Source organism: Anas platyrhynchos, chromosome 1, assembly GCF_047663525.1.
Source record: "Anas platyrhynchos isolate ZD024472 breed Pekin duck chromosome 1, IASCAAS_PekinDuck_T2T, whole genome shotgun sequence".
Lineage (NCBI taxonomy): Eukaryota > Metazoa > Chordata > Aves > Anseriformes > Anatidae > Anas > Anas platyrhynchos.
In genome coordinates, this window is record NC_092587.1 from 118,938,465 (window position 1) to 118,948,521 (window position 10,057).

The 10,057-nt window shown below is 35.5% G+C and overlaps 1 long non-coding RNA gene across 2 annotated transcripts; it reads right to left on the minus strand.

Annotated features, from left to right (window-relative positions):
* Positions 1 to 253: 253 nt before the first annotated feature.
* Positions 254 to 9,650, minus strand: LOC119715587 (uncharacterized). Of its 2 annotated transcripts, none has more exons than XR_005262814.2 (3): positions 9,291 to 9,650; positions 3,122 to 3,219; positions 254 to 2,521 (listed from the first exon to the last, which is right to left on the minus strand). It is a non-coding gene; the product is annotated as an uncharacterized lncRNA (long non-coding RNA). The 2 variants fall into 2 exon arrangements; XR_005262813.2 differs by having other exon boundaries at positions 254 to 2,897.
* Positions 9,651 to 10,057: the final 407 nt, after the last annotated feature.

Sequence of the window (10,057 nt, forward strand, 5' to 3'; positions counted from 1 at the left end):
AAAAGAAAACCATGAATATGAGATCACTATAAATATCTTGGCATATTAAACTATATGTCTAACTGTAAGATAACAAAATGCGTACATAATACACAAGCTGTCAAGATACTCTTTTTACTGTTGTTGCACTGACTTACTTTAAGTACGCTGAGTAGCATCTATATTAACAAGTATCTATGAAAGCCAAGTGATGGTTACATCACTATTCAATAAATGTGAAACACCCCAAATTAGTAGGAATGAAGTTTTTCAAAAAAAAAAAAAAAAAAAAAAAAAGCTTAGAAAACAGTTAAGCACTTAGCAATAACTTTAAGGAAGATAAATATTTTAGTGTGCATTTCCTCTTCAGCTAAGAAGTTCAATATGATGTAGTTAGCAGACCTTTCACATATTAAGGAAATGCTGAAATTAGGCTATGTCTTTGGGACCTGATGTTGTGGGGATTCAAACAGGAGTTAGTTCTTAGGACTGATAGAGGCAAGTGGTGTTTAATTTTCATCTGAAGGAGATTTAAATAATGGGAACATTACTAATAATGTAAATACAGGGAACTCTGAACCCAGGAAGCTTATAACATTTACAGATCTACCATGTTAAAGTCCACTCACCCTGGTATTCACCCCTGCCTACATCTGAGGTGTACTACTGCAGAGAGCAACCAAAAGTGAACTGTAGCCACCAGAACAATTCACATGAAGTGTTGCAAGCCTCCCTCTGTCCTGGTATCTAGTCAGAGCCACAAAGCAGGGAAGACCTAGAATAATTATTTTGGCAAGTTTTTGTCTTTCTAAGGGCCCTTTATTCCTCTTTCCTTTATGACTACTATCTGGGCGTGTTGTATGATCAAAAGCAATCACAAGGCCCCCAGGAAAAAGTTAAAGACAGAGAATGAGATGCTGCTGCCAGAGGAGAGGTTTGTCAAGCCTGCAAATGGTTTTTGAGTTACTCTTGGGAAAGAGATTTGTGTAGGAAAAGAAAAGAATGAACCAGATGAAGTCAGCAACAAAATTCGCTCTACAATGTAGTTTCTTTGCCTTAAATATCCACCAGCATCTATGCCTTCAACACTTTTCTCTTATTTCTGTGTGGTATTTATGATTGTTAGTCTGCCGAGGTCATTCTGTTACCATAAGAAACAATTGTGAAAGGAAGGCTAAGATGAAAACTATCAGACAGTCTCACGGAATATTATCCTGTTCCACAGTGAATGAGGCCTCATGATCTTGAGAAATTCAGAGCTATCAATATCAGTTCTGGATTCCTATTTGCAAAAAAAATGAGGGCACAGCACGGCTGAAGCAAGTAGTCTTGCACCACAGTAAGTAACAGAGCTGAGTCAAGGATGGTGACAGGGCCCACCAAAGGCTGCTCTCATGTTGCAATGCATACAGGAATTAGTTTGATCCAGGATTTCTTAAAAACACTTCAGGAATCAACACGATTGATCATAAACGGGTCAGACAAATAGAAATGCATTGTGAAGGAAAACATAAAGCAACATGAAAGCAACTTCCAGTAGCTCTGAGTATTCTGCTCACTGAAGAGGAGGCTCAAGGGAGACCTTATTGCTCCTTACAACTACCTGAAAGGATGGTGTGGAGAGATGGGGGTCAGCCTCTTCTCACAGGTTAACTAGCGATAGGACTAACGCAAATGGCCTCAAGTTGCACCAGGAGAGGTTTAGGTTAGAAATTAGGAGACATTTCTTTTCAGAAAGAGTAGTCAGGCATTGGAACAAGTTTCCCAGGGAAGTGGTGGCATCACTGTCCCTGGGGGTGTTCAAGGAAAGGCTGGACGTGGTGCTTAGGGACCGCCATGGTTTAGTGGGTGATCTTGGTAGTAGGGGGATGGTTGGACCAGATGATCTTGGAGGTTTCTTCAAACCCTAATGATTCTATGATTCTATCTCATACTTCCTGCCTAAAATATAGTAACAATGCAGAAATTACAGTCATTGAATTCAGAGCAGAGATTTGGGTTTGTCACAGAATGGTAAATACATTTCAGCCATGTCTGTAACATTCTTTATCCGTTTTAAAGTGCTGTGAACTTTGAAATCACACATAAGGATAAAATTCTACCAAAACCATATCCATTAACACAAACAGCAATGACATCTCTAAAGCTTTTGCATCTTTTAAGCAGTACAGTTTATCACACACTTACATTTAAACAATTATTTTTCAACCATACATAGTTAAGGGATAATGAAACAAGAGTCATCTTTATAAGGTAACAATCCAGTTGCAGATCCTAAGTGCATCATCTGCAAGAACACAGCTCATTTACCATCAGTATCATACTTAGACAAATATGAAATGGAATTATTTCTACCTTTCTTTGCTTCTCCTACTGTGCTTGGTACTTCATGCTGAGTTCAGATGCAGAGGTGAGAAACTCAGAAAATATCCAAGGCTCAAGGAGTACTAAATGTGTCAACTTGAGACCAAGAGGGATGACATTGCTAATGCTTAATATTTTCTAAATTGAAGATGGAGAAAGAGTTCCACATATGTAGTCACTGAATAGCAAAGAGAGGGAGAAAAGAAATGATTAAATTTGGGAAGACTAACAACAAGCTGAAAAATGAAGAAAATCTGGGAACTGAAATTGAGGATCTGAGCACAGCTGGTGACCAGAACAGGTTGCCTCAAAAAATGACTGCAAAACAAGCCATAGTGCACCTAAAGAGTTGTACGGAAGGACAGAGAATCCTTTCTCATTTTCTAAGGAAAACCATTTTTTTTAAATTGCTATGAAGCATTGCAATTGATAGGCTAGATTAAGTAATAGCAAGCCAAGCTGTAATTAGAATCTCCTGATGGTTCTCTTCGGAGTCAGTAAATATTTAGTTTAAGTGATGAGTAGAGGTTTTTCAGGTGCTTCAGAAGATCTGCCTGGGGGAAAAAAAAAAAAAAAAAAAAAAAAACAGTCTCTGTTATCGCCTGACATTTCCTGCTTCTCTGCTTCCCACATGTCCAGCTGACAGTCCCAGAAATGCCTTCTCATCCAGACCTGGGCCTTTCAATTAGAAAAGGGTTCCATATTTCTGCTCTCAGGACTTTCTGGCAGCATGGGTTCAGAATAAATTGCATTCTGATAGTCACCTGTGAGTACTTACAGCGGCAACGCTTGCAGGTATCCATGAAATTTAGAATAAAAATTCAGGTTCAGTGACAGTTATTCCATAGCAATGACAGAAATTCTGTATCTTCATCCCTGTAAGTGCAAAGAGATAACATCTTAAAATAAAGAGAGGATATCACTGATTTCTGTTAAGTGGGAAAAATATTTTGTTACTATTATAACATGAATGGAGTAATTCTTTCTTCAGTTGGGCAGAAAATGAATGAATGATTTCAAAATTTATCTCCAAAGTGATTACTATGTGTGTCATTACTTTGATCAGCATAAATAGTTCAGAGTCAAAGACAGAAGGTAAGCTCAGTGGCTTCAAGAGATAAGAAAGGATGTCACAGGCTGGTGTCTGCAATACCTCAGAATTCAGCCAAGGTTTCTGCAAGGTGAATATAGATTCCTTAAAAAGCAAAGCCACTGATGGAGATCCTAAAATCTCAAAGGGAGACTGCCAGAAGTGCCAGCTGGGTGCATACCTCCTTTCTGTGTCTCCAAATTGCCCTTTGACATTTCATTATTTTCTATCTTTTGTTATTTGTTCTTTCCACAACCTCAATCCCTGATTTTCTTTTGGTAGTGAGCCTACTATAGTTTTCTGTATGAGTTACTCTTTGCTGTCTACAGTGGGCTTTTGCTTTAGAAAATAATGCATCTGTTGCCCCAGTAAAAGTTACATAATTCTCCATTTAGCCATACAGTTTTGCTCTCTCTTTTAAGTTTTCCAGCTCATCTGTATGCACACCATCTGTGCCTGTACTACAATGTTCTTACATGGCCTCCAGGATTAGTTAGTGGTTTTAAAGTTTTATTACTTTGCCCTTCAGTCTCATGTTAATCATTTTGCTTACTGTTTTAAAAATCTGCCCTTTCAAATCTTACTGCTAGCATGTCAACCACAGAAAAATACCTCCCAGTATGATATCAAACCACATTGTATGGTGATGGCAGGTAATCAATGGAAATACGGTAACAACAAGAACCCAACCCATTCATTATATTCAGTAGAATAGAAATTTATTAATTGCAAAAGAACAGGATATCTTGCCAAGAGTGCAGGGTAAGAGACATATAAGTAAATATAAACAAAGAAATGCTTTTAAAATTATCTTAGTCGCTTTTTCTAATTTAATGATTGAGAGATCTCAGACTGTGCCTGCAGCTAATATATATGATGGCAGTTGCAAATACATTCACACTCCTGTTAAAGCATCTTAGTCTCTAATAATGTATACTGTGAATCCTACAAACTAACCATCAAATTTAAATTCTGCCCAGTTCATCTATGGAAATTTTGAGACTGAAAACAAGTGCAAACTGATCATAAGGCTCATAAGGCTCATAAGGGCTGAACAATATATTTCCTCCAAAATAGAAATATTTTGCTGCAAAGCTAGGTCACTTTCAAACTGTAAGTGGAATGAAAGTTTTCTGATTAAGGCACTGAGCAGTGAGATGAAAGCGTAAATCCAAGCTCTGCCAGAGGTTTCGTGTATATCTCTGGGCAAGTCACATCACCTTTCCGTGATGCATTTCTGTACCTATGAAAAGTGAATCATAATTTTTTTCTTCCTCAAGCATTTTTGAGAGTGAAAGCTCTTTCATAGCTGGACGTTTTCCAACTATATGCTTGTAGGGGATCTAATGCAACAGCTTTTTATCGAACTGAGACTTCCAGATGTTACCAGATCATTAAGGCTTCCACTTAATGTGGTAGGAAAAGAAAAACTGTAAATGATCATATTGTGTTTTTGTTTTTTTTTTTTTTCTCCTGTAATATGAACTAGGAAAAATGAACACTGAAAAAACTCAGTTTATATATTTGCCATGATAGTGTTGCAAATGAGAGCACAATCTTGCCTATCATTCTGAAAGAACATAATAAGATTTTATTTAGTATTGTTTTCAAGTTTGTGGAACATGAAAAAGAAGACAAAATTTCATTCTGAGACCAATGAACACTTTAGCAATTATTGTGGAAATATCAATAAACTTTGCAAACATTCAGATATTTGAGTGAGGGTACAGAGGAGGACTTCCTTATCAAGCTATTCTCAGTAATTAAGTGACTTTGCAATGTGTTATTTCATATTAAATACAGCTAAGTTTATTATGTCCTGTAAAATCATCTTCATTGTTTTCATTTAAAAGACATACAACTAAGTTCTCTCCATATGCATTTATGTAAATGGAAGTAGTTATTATTTATATAAAAGGTATAAATGGAAGTAGTTGTTATTTATATAAAAGGTATTTGCTAGCCCAAATCCTCCATTAAGGATTATTTTAAACTCATAGTTACTTATCAAAACTACAATAGTTGATTACAAGGTAAATAAACGTGCATCAAAATTTGGAAGAAGCCAGATCCAATGTGGTTTTACTAATAACACTGAGAAGACAGCATCATCTGAAATTTTCATATATCCAAACACCAATTATGTCCAGTTTGTACCTCAAAATAGGTTGAATTTTGGAAAAATTGTGGCAGGATCAATAACAATATATTAATTTTAAAATTGTTACAAAATATATACTTTGTTTTCCTTCTGCTTAATAAGCTTGAAATCCATATGTACCAATGCCATAGAAAATACATTAAAACAATAAAACACCATTAAATATGTTGTCATACCACATATCACAATGACAGAAATAATTAAAAGAAATAATTAAAGAAGTTTTGAGAACAATATCCAACAAGGTTTCTTTGATTTCTGTTTTCTTAATCCAGAAATTATCTGTTCTCTCATGTAAATGTATTTATATTAACTATGAATATAAAAAATATTCAAAATTAAAATGTATGAACTAGTTATCCAAATGAGTTAATTTAACAGAGAGGAGGTTAAGTATTGGTTCAGTATTGTCATTATTTCTTGCTGAAACATACACCATGTTCACATCCTCACCACCATGGATTTTTCCTTCAGTCTCTTCCATGATGTATGCTACCTCAGACTTGCATGTAGGAGTGATTTAAAACAGCATGACAACATAGGGATTTTGTTCTAACCATACCTTCCATTTCAGCAGCCCTAGAGAAACCTGACTTCAGTGTGGATTAAAATTCCTGTTATGCTATTGACTGAATATTAGAATTCTTGTTGCACTTTTTAAGTTTTTCTCCTTAAAAAAAAAAAAAAAAAAAAAAAGTGGGAACACTTGCATTGATTATCAGACAAATGGAAGGTTCTTGGGTCATTATTGTGATCTAAATTTCTGAGTCATGTCAGGATGTTTTCCAATGGGCATGTTGAAAACTAGTTTTTTAATGGCATGCATGCAAGAAGAATCAGACTGATGATTCTAGATAGAATGACCTGTTCTTGAAAGTAAATCTGGATCTGGTCAGGTGTGAAACACAGCAGTTAATGTGGAATAGCAGTCTGTATAGCTCAGCTCTGCACTGCAAGCACCTCTCCACAGATTCCAAATAACAGCAATCCATTTGCTGAGCTCTGTCAAAATTATAGTTGCTCTCAAATGGACAATAATATTTGTTGATTTTTCATTTCTCACAACTGTGTTTTCTGAAATGACTGCAAGCTGCCAGCATGATACACTGCCATTAAATTAGACGAAATGGTCTCTCTGCTTTCCTGAAGGACCTGAATCTGAGAAAAATTCAGTCTGGTCTCCCACCCATGCATTTTCATCCTGTTTTCCTCATCCGCACAACATATGCTTCAGGTCAGGCCAGCTCCGGTGAGCAGCCAAACAGGCCTATGTCTCCTGAATGAATTGCTTCAGCAGGAGTGAAATGGTTAGTGCGCTGTAATGCCATGCACAAAACTTGCAAACAGATAGTCTGGATTTCAATTAAAGAATCACACATTGTCACATACTGTTGGCACCTTCCAAGGGCTGGTCAGTGTAACTAATGCAGTATTAAGTGGTCCTGATATTAAAGCTACAATTTATTTTCTAATGAGGTCATACAAACTCTTTGAGCTGCAAGACTGATCATGTAATTGCACTGCTCTGTAAGAGGTGGCTTTAAATAATGTTATTTAAGGTGTGGTCCTCTGAAGGAAAGACAATGACAGAGTTTCCATCTGCATTATTTTTCTCTTCCTCTCTTTCTCTCTCTCTCAAACATAAACACACACCAAAACACAATTCCATTAAAAATATTTTTATCAAAACATTTTATTTCTATCAAAATGCAAGTTTATTTAACTCAGTCTAGCTTTATTATATTTCTCACTGTTTTTGTTTCTTTACAATACAAAACACAATCCTTCTGATCAAAGTTATGCAGTGAAGTATTCTGTAGCCAACTAATTTGTCAGTACCAAAAAAAAAAAAAAAAAAAAAAACCAACAGTTTGGTGTAAAGTTGTGATTCATTCTTTCTATCATTCTTGTTCTTGGAATTCAAAAAAAAAAAAAAAAGTTTAAAAAGTTCCTTACACGTTCTTCACTGTGAAGAGAAGAGCTCAACACCAAATGTCTTCCTTCTGAGCATTGTTTCATGTCTTAATTTATAAACTCTTCAGTGAAGAGAATGTCCTGATGTTAACATCCAGCACTACTACAAAAGAGCACCTAAATTGTTGTCGCTTTTCTGATCAAACATTCTGAAGTACACACTGGAATATATCAAACTGCTCAAGAAACACTTAAGAATCACCTGGTTTCTGGAGCCTTTCTTCACTGCTGTAGGTCTCTTCTAGACTGCTAAAGATCAAAAATCCTGCTGGCTAGAGTTCTGGTGTAGTTCTAAAGAACAACTATCAGTTTTGAAACAAAAACCTAATTTATGAAATTCCCTGCCTGAGAATAAAATAAGGTTATATATAATAAGATTATCAAGGCTTTACATTTATATAACATTTATTTTTTGAATCAAGACTTCTCTGACATATGACTCTTTCTCAAGTTGAAGCTGCATGAAAGACAATCTCAACATGAGTGCTGCTTCCTCAGTGCCGTAGGTGTAGTTACATCTAGTGCCATCAGCTGATTTTTGTCACCTGTGAATTTGCTCACTTCCTGTTAAATGTCATCTACAGCCTTCTCAATTCAGAAGTTTCTGTTCTTTCCATGACTACTTGTGTAACATAGAATAATTACAATTCCAGGAACATCCATGAGATTAAATTAGTTTCTAAATGATTCTGTGATGACACCAGCAAAATATATATATATATCAAATGATATATTTACTTTTAAGAAGGTTGATTATTCAGACTACTTATTACATTCATTAGCATAAGTTAATTATGCTGCCACAGAACATGGTAATTCAGTATTCATAAAACCAACTAATTAGGTAAGCAATACCCTGACAAACCTTCAAAACACTTTCTTAAAATGGATGCAGAAAATTAGGTTCCATATTCATTTTTCCATTAATTAACAGGTTTTATTTTATCTGTATACAGTGGTTTACCTAACTATAAGAAAAATTATTAAATTAGAGGAAATGGAAAGAATGGTAGCAAAAAACAATAAGTAGTTTAGTAGACATGATCACTAAAGGGACAGGAAAAGGATTTAACATGCACAGCTGAGAGAAAAATGACAAGGAACGGTTACAATAACTATGTTTAAATGCATCAGAACAAATACAAAAGATGGGGAGGAATTACTTAAAGTAATTAAGAGTTATATAATAATGAGTAATTGGATGAAACTTGAAGAAGGAAAATTAATTTAGGTTAGATGTAAAGAATAAAAATGCCAAAAACAAGGACAATTACACAATGGCAAAATTTGCCAAGAGGGGCAACTGGGGAACCTTTACTAGTAATACTCCAGAGTAGACTAGATAAAATATGTACAGGTTTAATATGGAGTGCAAATCCTGCCCTAGTTTAGAGTGATAAACTGGATAAACATAAATACCATAAATACTTGTAACCTTTTCTAAGCTATTATTTCAGTGTAAAAAAAAAAAAAAAAAAAAAAAAAAAAGTACAAATGTACACAGCTACACAGCTTAGTAGCTTATATGAGCTCTGATTTAGCAAGTTTTGGAAGATGATTCCTAAATCTGAATTCCTCCCAGCAAGCCTTAGTAGGGAAATGAAGACTGATAAAGTTAAGCATGGAAACCTGACAGGGAATGCCAGACAGAAATGAGAAAAAACAAAATTCAAATACTCAAATACATATTTCAGAGCCATATGCTCCAATTATATTCACTACCTTAATCATCCTGGAGACACAGCTTCATGCACAGACACCTGTTCTGGTGTTTGAGAGCACATACTGCAACGTTTGTAGATCCCACTATACAAGCTTCCAGAACAACAACACAGCAGCTTCAAAAGTGTAACAAAGCCCTGAGCAACGCTTCCAAATATGCAATAATTATTGAATGTGTACTTAGCTAAGGCAAGTTGGAATTCTATCTAATTTTATTATTTTTTTTTAGCCAAAAGCACCCTGGCACTGCATGTATTAAGTGCTTTTCAGGGCTGTAAAATATAATGTAGCTCCATTATGAGCCTACAGTAATTCATGATCAGTTCTATCCCTTATCTTAATCTGTGATCTAATTTGGGATCTCATTTTCTTCCACCCTTATCCCATCTCCCCCTGTATTACCCTCCAAATAAAATACACTCACAGAATACCAGGATAGAAATAGAAGTCTATAAATCTTTCAGAAGCATTTATAGAGCTTCTCTGCACTGTGGCATGTATTCAACTGACAGCTGCTTCATGCCTTTGTGTTCTCATTCATTAGACATTGCTGTCTGGAATAACACTGGCATAGTAGAGTTCTTCAGATCCTAATTATCCTTCTGCTCTTTCACTTGCTCAACTTTGTAGGTATATTAGAAACAATGTCCAAGGTATTGCTTTGGTTAACTTACAAAATATCAAAAGTTCTCCAGAGCCTCCTCACAACTTACAAAACCAATCTGAGCAGAAGGCTGGGGAGTGCCAGTTTGTTTACAGAAGGAATT